At 48.3% G+C, this 11673-nt stretch overlaps 1 long non-coding RNA gene across 2 annotated transcripts; it reads right to left on the bottom strand.

Moving 5' to 3' along the window:
• Positions 1–1919: 1919 nt before the first annotated feature.
• LOC311588688 lies at positions 1920–11181 on the bottom strand. Of its 2 annotated transcripts, XR_014776296.1 has the most exons (4): positions 10982–11181; positions 10468–10709; positions 9641–9750; positions 1920–7247 (listed from the first exon to the last, which is right to left on the bottom strand). It is a non-coding gene; the product is annotated as an uncharacterized lncRNA (long non-coding RNA). The 2 variants fall into 2 exon arrangements; XR_014776297.1 differs by having other exon boundaries at positions 10468–11181.
• Positions 11182–11673: the final 492 nt, after the last annotated feature.

The following is an 11673-nucleotide window of genomic DNA, read 5'->3' on the forward strand; positions in this document are numbered from 1 at the left end:
ACCTCACTTTATCTGTCTTGTCCTTCTGGCATCCTCTTCTTTTTCCCCATATGACTGATACAAAACTGAGTGTTTTTCTTTACTCAGCATATTTCCCAACTTCTCTCCATTTCTCCACTGGATGTTATGTTGCTTTGAAATTTTATCAGCTAAACAAACTTATCCTCCACTGTTGAATTCAGCCTCACTCAAAACGGTAGTTCATCAGCACAGTATAGACAGGTTCTCTAGCAGAGTGCTAATGCAAATGGCCTTCAGTTAGATTTCTGATAAAGCCTTTTTCTCTCAGCATCCTGGTCTTCCACGCTCTTTACCAGATCACCTGTTTGTGGCATTTGAGGACGTCTCTGGTCTATGTAGGTACAAACTCTTCCTTCTACATTCCTCTGCCAAACCATTTCCAATGTGCCATTAGCTATCTGTCTAGGTTTACAAAGAAACAACACACCTCAATACAACATCAAAAGTCTCATGGTTCTGAGAAATACCTGACAGGGGAATATATTTTCACTCATGGCCTAAGCAGTACAGTCTATCATGGTGGACAAATCAAGGCCGCTGAGCTGCACTTGGTCTGTGGCAGTGAAACACTGCACCTAGTTAAATCATGATGGCAGGCAAAAACCAAAGAGGAACTTGCCAGTACTAGCTCCAGGGTACAGGATGTAAGGCCTACCCTGAATCAAACCACTTCCTTCAGTTGGGTCTCATACTCTAAAAGTCCTACAGCCTCCCAAAACAGTACCACAAGCTGAGACTAAGTTCTTAAGCACAGGAGCCTGTGATGGGCATTTCATACTCAAAGCCCGACATGTGGGGACCAGTTTTTACATTTGTATACTGAATACAGAAGTATACCACACACAGTCAGCATTTTGGTCAATTACTAAATTAGAAATACTTCCTCATTTTTGTTTTAAGTGTTTTCCAAATTAGGATATGAAGATAACTTTTAGGTAGTCAAACTGTCAAAAAGTGGGCAAAAGTGTTCTTGAACTTGGAGGCCCACTGCAAAGGCTCCTTTGAGATATGTGTGATCAGAGTGGTGCAGGGAGGGAGAGAAGGAGAGAGGTCTGGTTCTATAGTCATTGCCCTCCCTGACCGCCTCCAGATAGTTTCTTTGAAATACTGAAATATATATATGTTCCTTGACTCAAGATGAGGTCACATGCCAAGACCCTTCAAGCTATAAATTACCTGATTTCAAAATGGAATAAACAGACTTATCAACCATCATAGCTCAGCCCTGCCTATCTTGTGTTCAAAACACTTTAACTGCACTTAGGCAAAGCCATGCCACACAAAGCCTTATTTATAATTAAGTGCTCAATATTGTAATTTATTAAATGTGGTACTGAAAGAAATCAAAGGGTTGATAGTTGTGTGCCCACCTCATTGGAAAGTGGAAAATATGTGCATGGGACCATATAAACCAATGTCGAGTATAGTGTGTCTGGTACCCTGACCCTGACCCTGAGTGGGATGTATTGGATGTTAACATGTTGTAGTTTTGATGCCAAGTGTGGGATGTGAAATGGACTTGTGTAAGTGTGGGAGACATGGACAGTGGAATCAAGAGAGAAATTCAAATGTTGGCTATGGAAAGAGTAAGCGGGATGCCTGGGTATGGTGGCAATGTAACCTGCAACATGGATTGAAACTAATGTGTGATGCTCAGAACACAGAACCAAAGCAAAACAAACCTGAGGACACACGTGGCACATATTCCACAGATTCTGCACTGAGAAGTTATGTTGAAGTACCTTGAAATGTGCTGCTGAACACCAAGGCTATGGACTTTTAAGAACATGTTCTAGTCAAAATGGAGCACTTCCAGCCCTCACGGCGAAGCTTCCGTTTTATCTCCTGAGAATTCTTTGTAGACCCACCAGTGCATGAATAGCAGCAAGAGGGCAAAGGTGGAAGAATAACAGGTCACAACAGATCTAGGATTGTACAGGGCACAGTTTATTGGGGGGACTTACAGAATCACAGGCCTGGGTGATGGCAGCAGCAGTGGACTGCCCACAGGGTCACAAGGGATCAATGTAAGTGAGGACAGAAGGATCTCCTTCCCTGGGGTGTGGTTATCCTGAAACCAGTGAGGCTCACTCCTAGAGCAAGGGTCCTACTAGAGAGCTCCACACAGCCCTCAAATGGATTATCTCTTTGGAGTTTACAAGAAAATAGGTGGGAAAATGTAGCTAGTACTATTCTGGAGTACTCCTAGCAGTTTGAACTCAAGATGGCTGCAGTCACATTATCCTGAGTCTAAATATTCCACCCTTCCTTATAGGCTCTTACATTCTCACACACCTTCTTCTGCAGTAAGCTTGTGATGGCTGTGGTATCAGGTAGACAGAAGCCAGGAGGTGACTTATGCGACTTGCAAACAGAACCCACAGCCACAGTGAGGCCAAGTGTTGCTATGGCATAAACCACTAGTGCAACATGAGAAACAACCATTTTTCACTTGGAGACCAAGGAACAAGGCCAATGACTTAGCATCATCTGTACAATAACAGTCAGTCAAGGCATTAATGTGAACTTTCAGTGTGACATGAGGCTTGTGACATCAGAGATGAACATGCATTTTGTCTTGATAACAGCATTTTTTTTTTTTACATACAACAGAAAGTTAGAGGCATCCAGAAATGGACTTGAAAATAAGTGATTACTAGGGAACTGCCACAGTCAATCTGCACCATTCACAAAACACCACCACTGGCATCTTCCCATAGACACCATGGTGGAAGCAGCTGGTGGGGAAAGGGGTAACCTTGGAGCATACTCCACACTGGCCAACAAGATGAGTCCATATGTCATTCCTGGAACTGACAGCAAAGTGATACACAGGACCAGATGGCCATTGTGACACCAAGGAATTTTCTTTAGCCCATTCAGGGCACAACCAGTAAGAGAACAGACTCACATAATCAAGGTAATGAGTTAGGAAGGCCAGAGACTCCTCACATTGTGACATGAGCTAGCTGACTATCAGCTTGTAGACAAGACACTTGAGCCCTCACAGGGTTGCCTAGTACCTGAGACTTAAGGCATTCTGTACCTACAGCTCTGCTCACCTATCAGCTCTGGCAGTGGGTCATCTGGGTGCAGCTTGGACAGAGTCAGTCTTTGGAGAAAGTGCCAGAGGCTCCTGGTGTGCATAAGAGACAGTCCTGCGGGGCTGTTCAATGTTTATCTTTCTCGAAGGGCTTCAGTCCAACTGGACAAAATGAATATGAATCCTGCTGTCTGGGGGTTATGTGGCAGATGAGTGGCATACAACATCGTGTTATCAGGGCTAACAGTATGGGCTGTGAGATGAGTGCCCTGGTCATTGATTGATAACCTGTCTGGCACCCATATGACATTAGCCTCATATCTTTGAGTCTTGTTAGCCGATTGCATGCAAAGAGAGGATAAAAATCTATCTTTGAAGGTAGGTTCTGTCCATCTCCTGTTTTCCTGCTCTTGAGCAGAGAGCCATGTATCAGAAAATGCAAGTGCAGAAGCCAAACAGTCTGCTGAGAAGACAATCTGACTTGGGGACACTATCTAGGTTCTATACTTGGGATGAAACTGTCCATGGATGATGCTCAGAGAGAGGGACGGAGTAGGGAGTACAGCCATGCTGCCTGAATTTGGAGGGAGGCCTCCAGGTCCTTCTATGGACAAGCTGTTTCCCTTCCCTTAGACCTATTCCTCTTTCAAATGATTCCTTCTTTCTCACCCATTCAGGGACATTGGAAGCCACAGAGTCTGGTAGAAGAAGCACCCTACAAATGATAGGACCACTGAACCTTTGCAATCACTGTCTGAGTCCCGGAACCCTGGTGCTGGGGCTCCATAGCCAATGTTTTCCTGGCCTCCTCTAAAGGACACTGTCTTGTCAGCCTGTGGGCCCAGCCTCTGTCCAGTCTCTGAATACAACCTTTAGACATAGCTGGTAGCAGAAGAAACTTAGAACCTGTCTTTAACTACTCAAATACAGGGAATTTGCCATGCATCAGCCTAACTCTCACCAGGATCTGTGATGTGACCCCAAGGCCTGGGCTCTACCTTGTAGGGAAAGAAAAGACATAGTGGACTAGGACTATGGTGCATAAGACAGGAGGGTGGTCTGAGGTCAGGGCAGTCATGGGCCTATGAGCAATAGGTGATGACCTTGTTCTGCCCACTAGGCCTCTTGACCCCACTCACCACTGGCAGAGGACTGCACTTTTGTGTCTTCTGCAGCCATCACAAAAGCTCATTACTGGGCACAGGGGAGTTCATTGTCATCTTCTACATCATGAAATAGAAGAGCAACTCTCCAGTTCTCAACAGCCATCTTACCCCCCCGCCCCCGCCGCCCCTGAGAGCTTGAAGGGTCACTTGGAACAGAAATGCATCCAGCGCTGCAATGTTGTATGCTCTCTGCTCAGCCAGTTGCTGCTAGCTATGGCCTGGCCTGTAGAGAGACTTCCTCAGCAGCCCTAGGGCAGCTCCATTCCAGTCTCTCCTTCTTTTCACCTCAACATCAGGCTCCATGACCTCCATTGCTCTCCCAGTGCTACTGCACAGTGAAGTCAGCCCCAACTGATGGCCTGTGGCCAAGGTTCAGACCCAGGTCAAACTCCTATACTCTCTCAGCAAAAGCCAGAACCTTCTGCATCCTAGACTAGGCTATATAATAACTGCCTTCTATCCCAGCAGAAGGTGCCCACTAGATGAGCTGTCCTTCCTGGTGTGACTGAGATGGACAACGGTAGGAGGTATCAAGATACAATCAGGGGCCCCACTCTCAACTTTCCCCTGGGCAATGGGGCCACCCAGACCTCCATATCAGTCTCTGTCATTCTTGAGGTCCCATCATCACTAATGAAGGAGAAACACAGTCAGCAGAGCGGCCACCAAACATGAACAGCCCAAGGTCCCTGTTTCAGATGGGGCAGGCCGGATGGGGGAAGGACAAATGCGCAAGGCAGTGTCAAATTCAGGGAGAGACAAGTCCACCATTGCTTGAGAAGGATGTGCTGACAGCGAGGTCCATAAGCTCTGGAACAGCCTCTAAGACAGGTGCAGGAGGTGAAACTAAATGATGTAATAAAGAGGCTAGAGGGAGAGGGCAAAGCCAAAGATCTACCTGGGATTGAAGCATCACCCAGCAAGGATGCTGGAGGTGATAAAGGTTCAGATTGTGACTGGTGAGGTCTGGAGTGTTACTCCAGAAGGCTCCTGTCTAGCGACTCCAGCAAGAAACGTCTACAGACTATCTTGCACCCTGATTATGCCAGGAAGTTGTAGCAGGACACTCAGGGGGGATCCCCCATGTGTGTGCTGATCATGGTCTGCTGTTGACATGCTTATCCCAATCCCAGCATCCTGGAAGAGTTGGCAGCTTATGAAAATACCTACAAGGAAGGAACTTTCCTTCCTTGACCTGGGGCCTCACCTAAAGCAGCAGACACCCAGCATCTTGTGAGGCTCAGGTGGGGCCCACACCTTAAGGCCTTGAAGACAGTGGACCCTACACCAAGGGACACCCCAGCCTCATCCATTCCCATGCCTGTCTTTCCCACCTCTACCATCTGTGCTTCTTTCCAAGGTTGCCAAGTTCCTGGAAAAACTTCATCAAAAGGTATAAGAGAGGTGATAAGACCAATGTCAGCTGCCATTTTGCAGAATCCTCTCTTCCTAGTCACCTTCAGGGTTTCAGGGACCTCAGAGAAGAATCCCATTTGCTGCTGCAATGGGACATACAATGACTAGACAGAGCCTGGCAGACCATGGCTATCCAGGGAAGCCAGAGAGTTAGCCGTCAGTCAAGTTCAAGCCTTACAAATATGGTGGATGACACACAGCAGGTGGGTGAGTGTGTGGTCCCAGAAGGCACTGAAGAAGAGTGACCACCATGAAAACTGAAATAGGGTTCCAGTCATCAGTGACCAAACCACCATGACCATGGAGTCACTTGGGGTGTGGCAGTGACATTACCGCTGAGTGCAAATTAACCATGGAGGACAGCAGGGCATCCCTGAATTATCAATGACTCTGATGAGATCAGGTTCCCCAGAGACCATTAAAATCCCTTCCTCCCCACTAGAATGTAGGTATCTGGGCCTAAAAGCACAATAGTGATAGGTATACACTTAATGAAATAGTCCCAAGAACAGTCCCCTGGTCTTCCCCGCCCCCACACCTCACTCCCCACCTCAGCTGTCCTGCCCTCTGCATGGCTCTGATCATCTTACAGAGTGCATCTAGAAACCACAGGGTAGCTTTGGTGAACTACCATGCCCTGAATGAGCTGCTCATGCCAGCCATGAGCAGCAGGAGCTGGTCGCCAAAGAGAAGGTTTCAGATGGAGTCCCACAGCCCGATACTTCTACAACCTAAGAGAGAGGTAGCCATGGAAAGCCCAGAGCAGCACAGCAAGAGAAGGGTTTGCGGGGATGAGAGACTTCCAGCCTGTGAGCCCAGTCCTTGCTCAGGTCAGGAAAATAGGCAGGCGCTGTTGGAAGCAAGTACCCCCTATGCATGTCAAAGAAGTCACAGTCTCCCTCAGAAAGGCATTTCAAGAGAAGCATTAGGAATGTTCTGCACTGTGGAACTAACAGTCTAGGGGAGGGAATACACTTGGCTCAGTGTGAAGTCCCTGCAGCTGCTGCCCAGAAGGGAGCTTAAGTCCACAGGAATCTCTTCCTATACATGGGGCAGTAGGGTGCTCATGACATCATTAGAGACAGCCTGCTACAAAAGATGCCAAGCTGAGGATCGCCGAGCTACCGCCATCACCAGCAGGGGTCACTATGACTTAGAACAAAGTAGAGACATGAGCTGCCATCACAGCAGCCCCAGGGGCCACAGCCATCCAGCGGAGAACAAGTGGGTCATAGACAGGGACAACAGTCAGGCCTTGCTGCCCAGAAAGTCTGGTCCCAGGAGACTATTACCCCATAGTCCCTAGGGGACAGCTTCTGGGTTACCTTAACCATGTCCATCAGGAGTCACTCAGTCAAGTGGCATGTCTGATCAACCCATAGATTCTCATGCATGTTGGCAGAGAAAATAACTTTCAATAAAAATCCATGCCATAAAGGAAAAGCTTTCCTTATGTGCGCACACCCGCTGTTCACTAACAGCTGCCTCTTCCCAGGAGGAGGACTGCTTCCTGGTGTGTCTCTCTTTCAGTGGAGCGGCTTCTGTCTGCGCTGAGCCAGGCACAAGGAAGGGCCAGCATTTGGTTGTCCTTGAAGCAGCTTCTAGAAGTGGAGGGCACACAGAGACATGACAGTAACACTGAGACACTCATACATAGCCCCTAGCTGCACGAGGAGGCACGCCATCCCAGTATCTACAAAAGTAGAAAGTAGAAAGCCTTCACATGTGTGGAGATGCACCACCCTCCAGCGACCCCACTCAGGGTCTTGCTCAACCTGCCCCTCTGGTTGTGGCCTACATTGGCGCAGTTGAAAGTATGGGTGTGCAGAGGCAGGACAAGGCCCAGTAACTCATATGTCACATAGAGGGTTCAGGAATGCTGGAGCTGTGGTTGCCTTGAGCTAAAAGTCAGGAGACTCCAGCACCCTGGGTTTCCTGGGGAGAAATGATATCCCCAGGAGAGACACCCTTGTTCTCCCTGATGGAGCCTGTGGGAACTGAGCCCTGCATCCCTTTAGCTCAGCCTGGGTAACGATGTAGTGTCATCCTCCCCAGTCCTTGCTTTATATTCCTCCACACACCCCCTCTTGGAGGTACCACACTGAAGCTGCATCCCTGCAGTGTGGTGGCTGCAAGATGGCATTTAAGGGCTGTGTCACCATGGTCAGGGCTCTCCTGCCTTTTCCTCTGCTCAGGCCTCTGTGTGCAGTCATGGTTGCCATGGACAGGAAGCCTCTGCCCTCACAGGACACAGCACTAACTCTAGAGAGGAAACCTCTGGCTGTGAGCCATTCTCTCTCTGACACCTCCCAAGGACCCCTGCTCTTGGCCCAAAACACAAGCCTGGACAGACAGACCATTTGACTCTATCTGAGGGTGAGCAGAGGCTGCAAGCAGGGAATACTATTTCCAAAGAGCATTGCTGACTACCCTGCCTGTTCTCGTCTCTTAACTCCAGAAAGAATGAGTCACTAATTGATGGGAAAGCCAGACCTAGGGATTCTGAATGTGACTCGTACCCTGGTGACCATGCACACACATGGCTCTACCACTACACTCAGGGCAGAGGAGGGGATTTAACATGATCAAGAACATGACCTGGGATAGCCCAGCAGGTCATTCTGGGTTCCAGCCCTTGTCTTCTCATGAGACCAGGCTAGCCTACAGAACTGGCTCACACAAAGGAAGGTACTTGTTCAAAGACCACTGAGTGGTCACTAAGAAGACCAGGAAGGGTCCTCTTGACTGAGTCCCAGTCTACTTCCATCTAGCCTTCAAGAGCAGCCATGTATCCAAAGCCTTCAACAGATTCTCCCACTACGAGAACACCATGGTCACCTTTTCCCTGTGTGTGCATTTCTGTCTGTCTGTCTGCTTGTCTATATATGCACCACACACCTACAGTGTGTCTGTCTGTCTGTCTGTCTGTGCACCACACACCTGTACTGCCTGTAGTGGTGTCCAATCCCTGGAACTGGAGTTCCAGGCAGTTATGGACCATTTCATCTGAGTATAGGGACCAAACCCAGGTCCTCAGTGAGTGCTCTTAACTGATAAGCCATCTTCTCAGCCTTTCCATGTTCATCTTTAGAGATGCCTAAGGTAAAGCCCCCAAAGAAAACCACCCAAGGTTCCCCTCAGACAGGGCCACCCTAGACTTTTACATTTCCTACACAGCAACCCGTGAAGTTTCCCTTAGACTCTCCCACCTTGACATTTAGGGACACCCACACAAAGAATGCCAAAGATCCCCCTCAAACCCTCTCTCCCATAGACCTTCACAGAGCCCTCCATAAAGACCTGTGAAGGCCCCCACAGACCTTCACAGACCCCTCCACAGAGAGCCCATAGCACTCCCATGGCCTTTTATAAACATCCTCACAGTCACTCTCACCAAGCCCTCTAGACCAGCCACAGACCTCCACAAAAACGCAGAGAATTGTGCCTCACTCACACTGAGAACTCACAAAGATTTCTTATCAACAAAGAAACACCATGCAGTAATACCTGAAACACCCAGAAGTAACACACGAGCTCAAGTGCATGGAGATATCACAGACACCCTTACACACCTCCCACAGACACCCTTGACAGAGACAGACGCTGGGAGAAGCCTCAAAGATGATACCTCTTCTAGAGTGGCTTCTAAGTGACTCACAGCCCCCAAAAGACATGCTCACATCACCACAAAGCCATGCTACAGAAGCACTGGAATATGCTACCATGTCCTCTAGGAGAGGTAGGCATTGGGACCTCTTGATTCTGAGTTCACTTGGCTTCAGCAATTTGCCTTCATTTGCTGGGATGACACCTGAAGCACTTGTACCCTTAGTTCAGGAACTGGACTCCCCGTTATCTCCTCACTGATGCCTTAGGGAACTTTACCATCTCTCAACACTGATCACATGACCCCAAGATGCCCCTCAACTTGGGGATCCTCCTGAAGCTTCAGAAAAACCTCATGGTAACCAGATGCTAGGAACATGTTACATACCATTTCCAACACCACGGAGAGATCAGAGAGAAGCAGGCTCTGGTTTTGTGCACTGTGGTCCCTCTAGTGAGGCAAACTTTACTACGTTGTCTTGAAACATACAGCTTCAGCTACAAAATGGGAAATGAATGTTAATACTGCATGACAGGAAATGCGTGGAGGAGGTAAAACACGCTGGATTGCACCATAGGGATTGCTTTTCAAATTTATTTTCTGTGCATAGGCTGTGCATGCATGGTTGTGTGCATGCCAGGTGCCTGGGGGCGGGGGCGGGGACAGCGTCAGGTGTCTGAGGCACCAGAACTGGAGCTAGGAATGGCCATGAGCCACCATGTGGGTGCTGGGAACTGAACCTGGGTCTTCTGCAAGAACAGCTAGTGCTTTTAACAGCTGAGCCACCTCTCCAGACCCCAGTTCTTTTTTCTATCAATGCTTTAGTTTCTTATGACATTCTCTCTAACGTGATTTTCACTTTTCTATGCCATACACAATAAAGGGTCCACTCCACCCCACCCCACCCCCAATAAAATCAAGCAATGTCATTTTTAGCACAAAAGTTAGCATAGGTATTAGAGATTCACAGTCCACATGACAAATAATCTGGATACTCTTTCAGGTAATTTTTCGAGTCATTTCCTGGTACATGCCACACAGAGGGCTTCTGTAATGTCCTCTGGTGGTAAGGGCCTCTTCTGTAACGCCAAAGCCATTGCAGGTTTGACCATGAAGGCAGGGACCTCACGGAGCTTGGGTCCTCCAAACCATCTTTCTTCAGGCAGTCTGTACACACCCAGCCCTCAGGTGGAGTCAGAGATCCCCCGACTTACCTACTGACTTCCAGGTAAGGAAAAGTCAGCTGCCAGTACCAGGATCTTACTGCAGTTGACACCATGCCCATTTCCAAAATGGCTGAAAGGTCCTGAGGCACTGGAAAGAAAATGTCTTCCCTGTCCAGAAGTTAATCTTAAAGATTTAGCCTGGCTGGCAGCAGCCTCACACTGCTCCATTCCCTGTCCTGGTGTAGCTCACTCTTCCTCCAGACAGGTCATTGACCAGGGCCTCCCACCACCTTGGGACAAAGAGGAAGAGAAGTTGAAGGCCTGGGCCTTTCCTGGAGCCCATAGTAAAATTCCCAGCTTTCCCTGCCCCTTCCAAGCCTTGCTCCCACATTCACCTAGCAACCTTCTCCCATTTCTAGTCCCCACATTCTCTTCTCTTCTCATCCCCACACCCAACACTCCCCCCCTAGCACCCCCTTGTTTTGAACTCTGCTGTCAGTCTCTGTGCCAGCCCCCACCCCATGCCAGGTGTTTCAGGGCTCTCAGGCTGGGCTACAGTTACCAATGTGACCCTCAGTAGGAGGCCAATGGCCCCCAAGGCTGTAGCTTCATTATTGCCAGGCATTTTCAGCACAGCTGCAAGTCCCAGCAGCCCTAGAACCTCTGAATCCCCCTAAATGCCCTGGAGGACACAGAAAGGTTCTCTGCTGGTTCCTGGGTGGATATCCTTACAGGAAACTGACAGCAGTTACAGTAACAAGGTCCCACCTGTTCTACCTGCAGCGAAACTGGGACAACAGTTAAACTGCCAGAGAGCGCAAACCGTTCAGAAACAGCCTGATTGGCTGCAAGCAGCAGGTCCTGAAAGTACCATGTGATCTGTTGCTAGCCTGTGATTGGCTGACACTTCATTGCTGTGATTGGCTGAACCAATGGTTTGGTTACAAGGTTATCACGAAATATTAAGCTAAAGTTTATATATTTAGTGAGGTTACAGTTCACTCTGTGTGGTGACCACGTGAATACAAACTTTATCAGCCAGAAAATGGATAAAGGTACAGGCCAAACAAGTTAGAATAATAGCCTAATTTTGATCATCCTTTTCCAGGCTTGAGACAATGATGCAAAGCATGGGTTTGGGCAGTGACACCTTCTGCAAGGATCGCAGTGAATCTGCTTGATCCCCTTGTAGACTTCATGATCCCACAGTGTGAGCTTAGACAAATACGTGGATTTTACCTTTTTGTTATTCTG

Source organism: Acomys minous (genome assembly GCF_964271855.1).
Source record: "Acomys minous genome assembly, chromosome: 17".
Lineage (NCBI taxonomy): Eukaryota > Metazoa > Chordata > Mammalia > Rodentia > Muridae > Acomys > Acomys minous.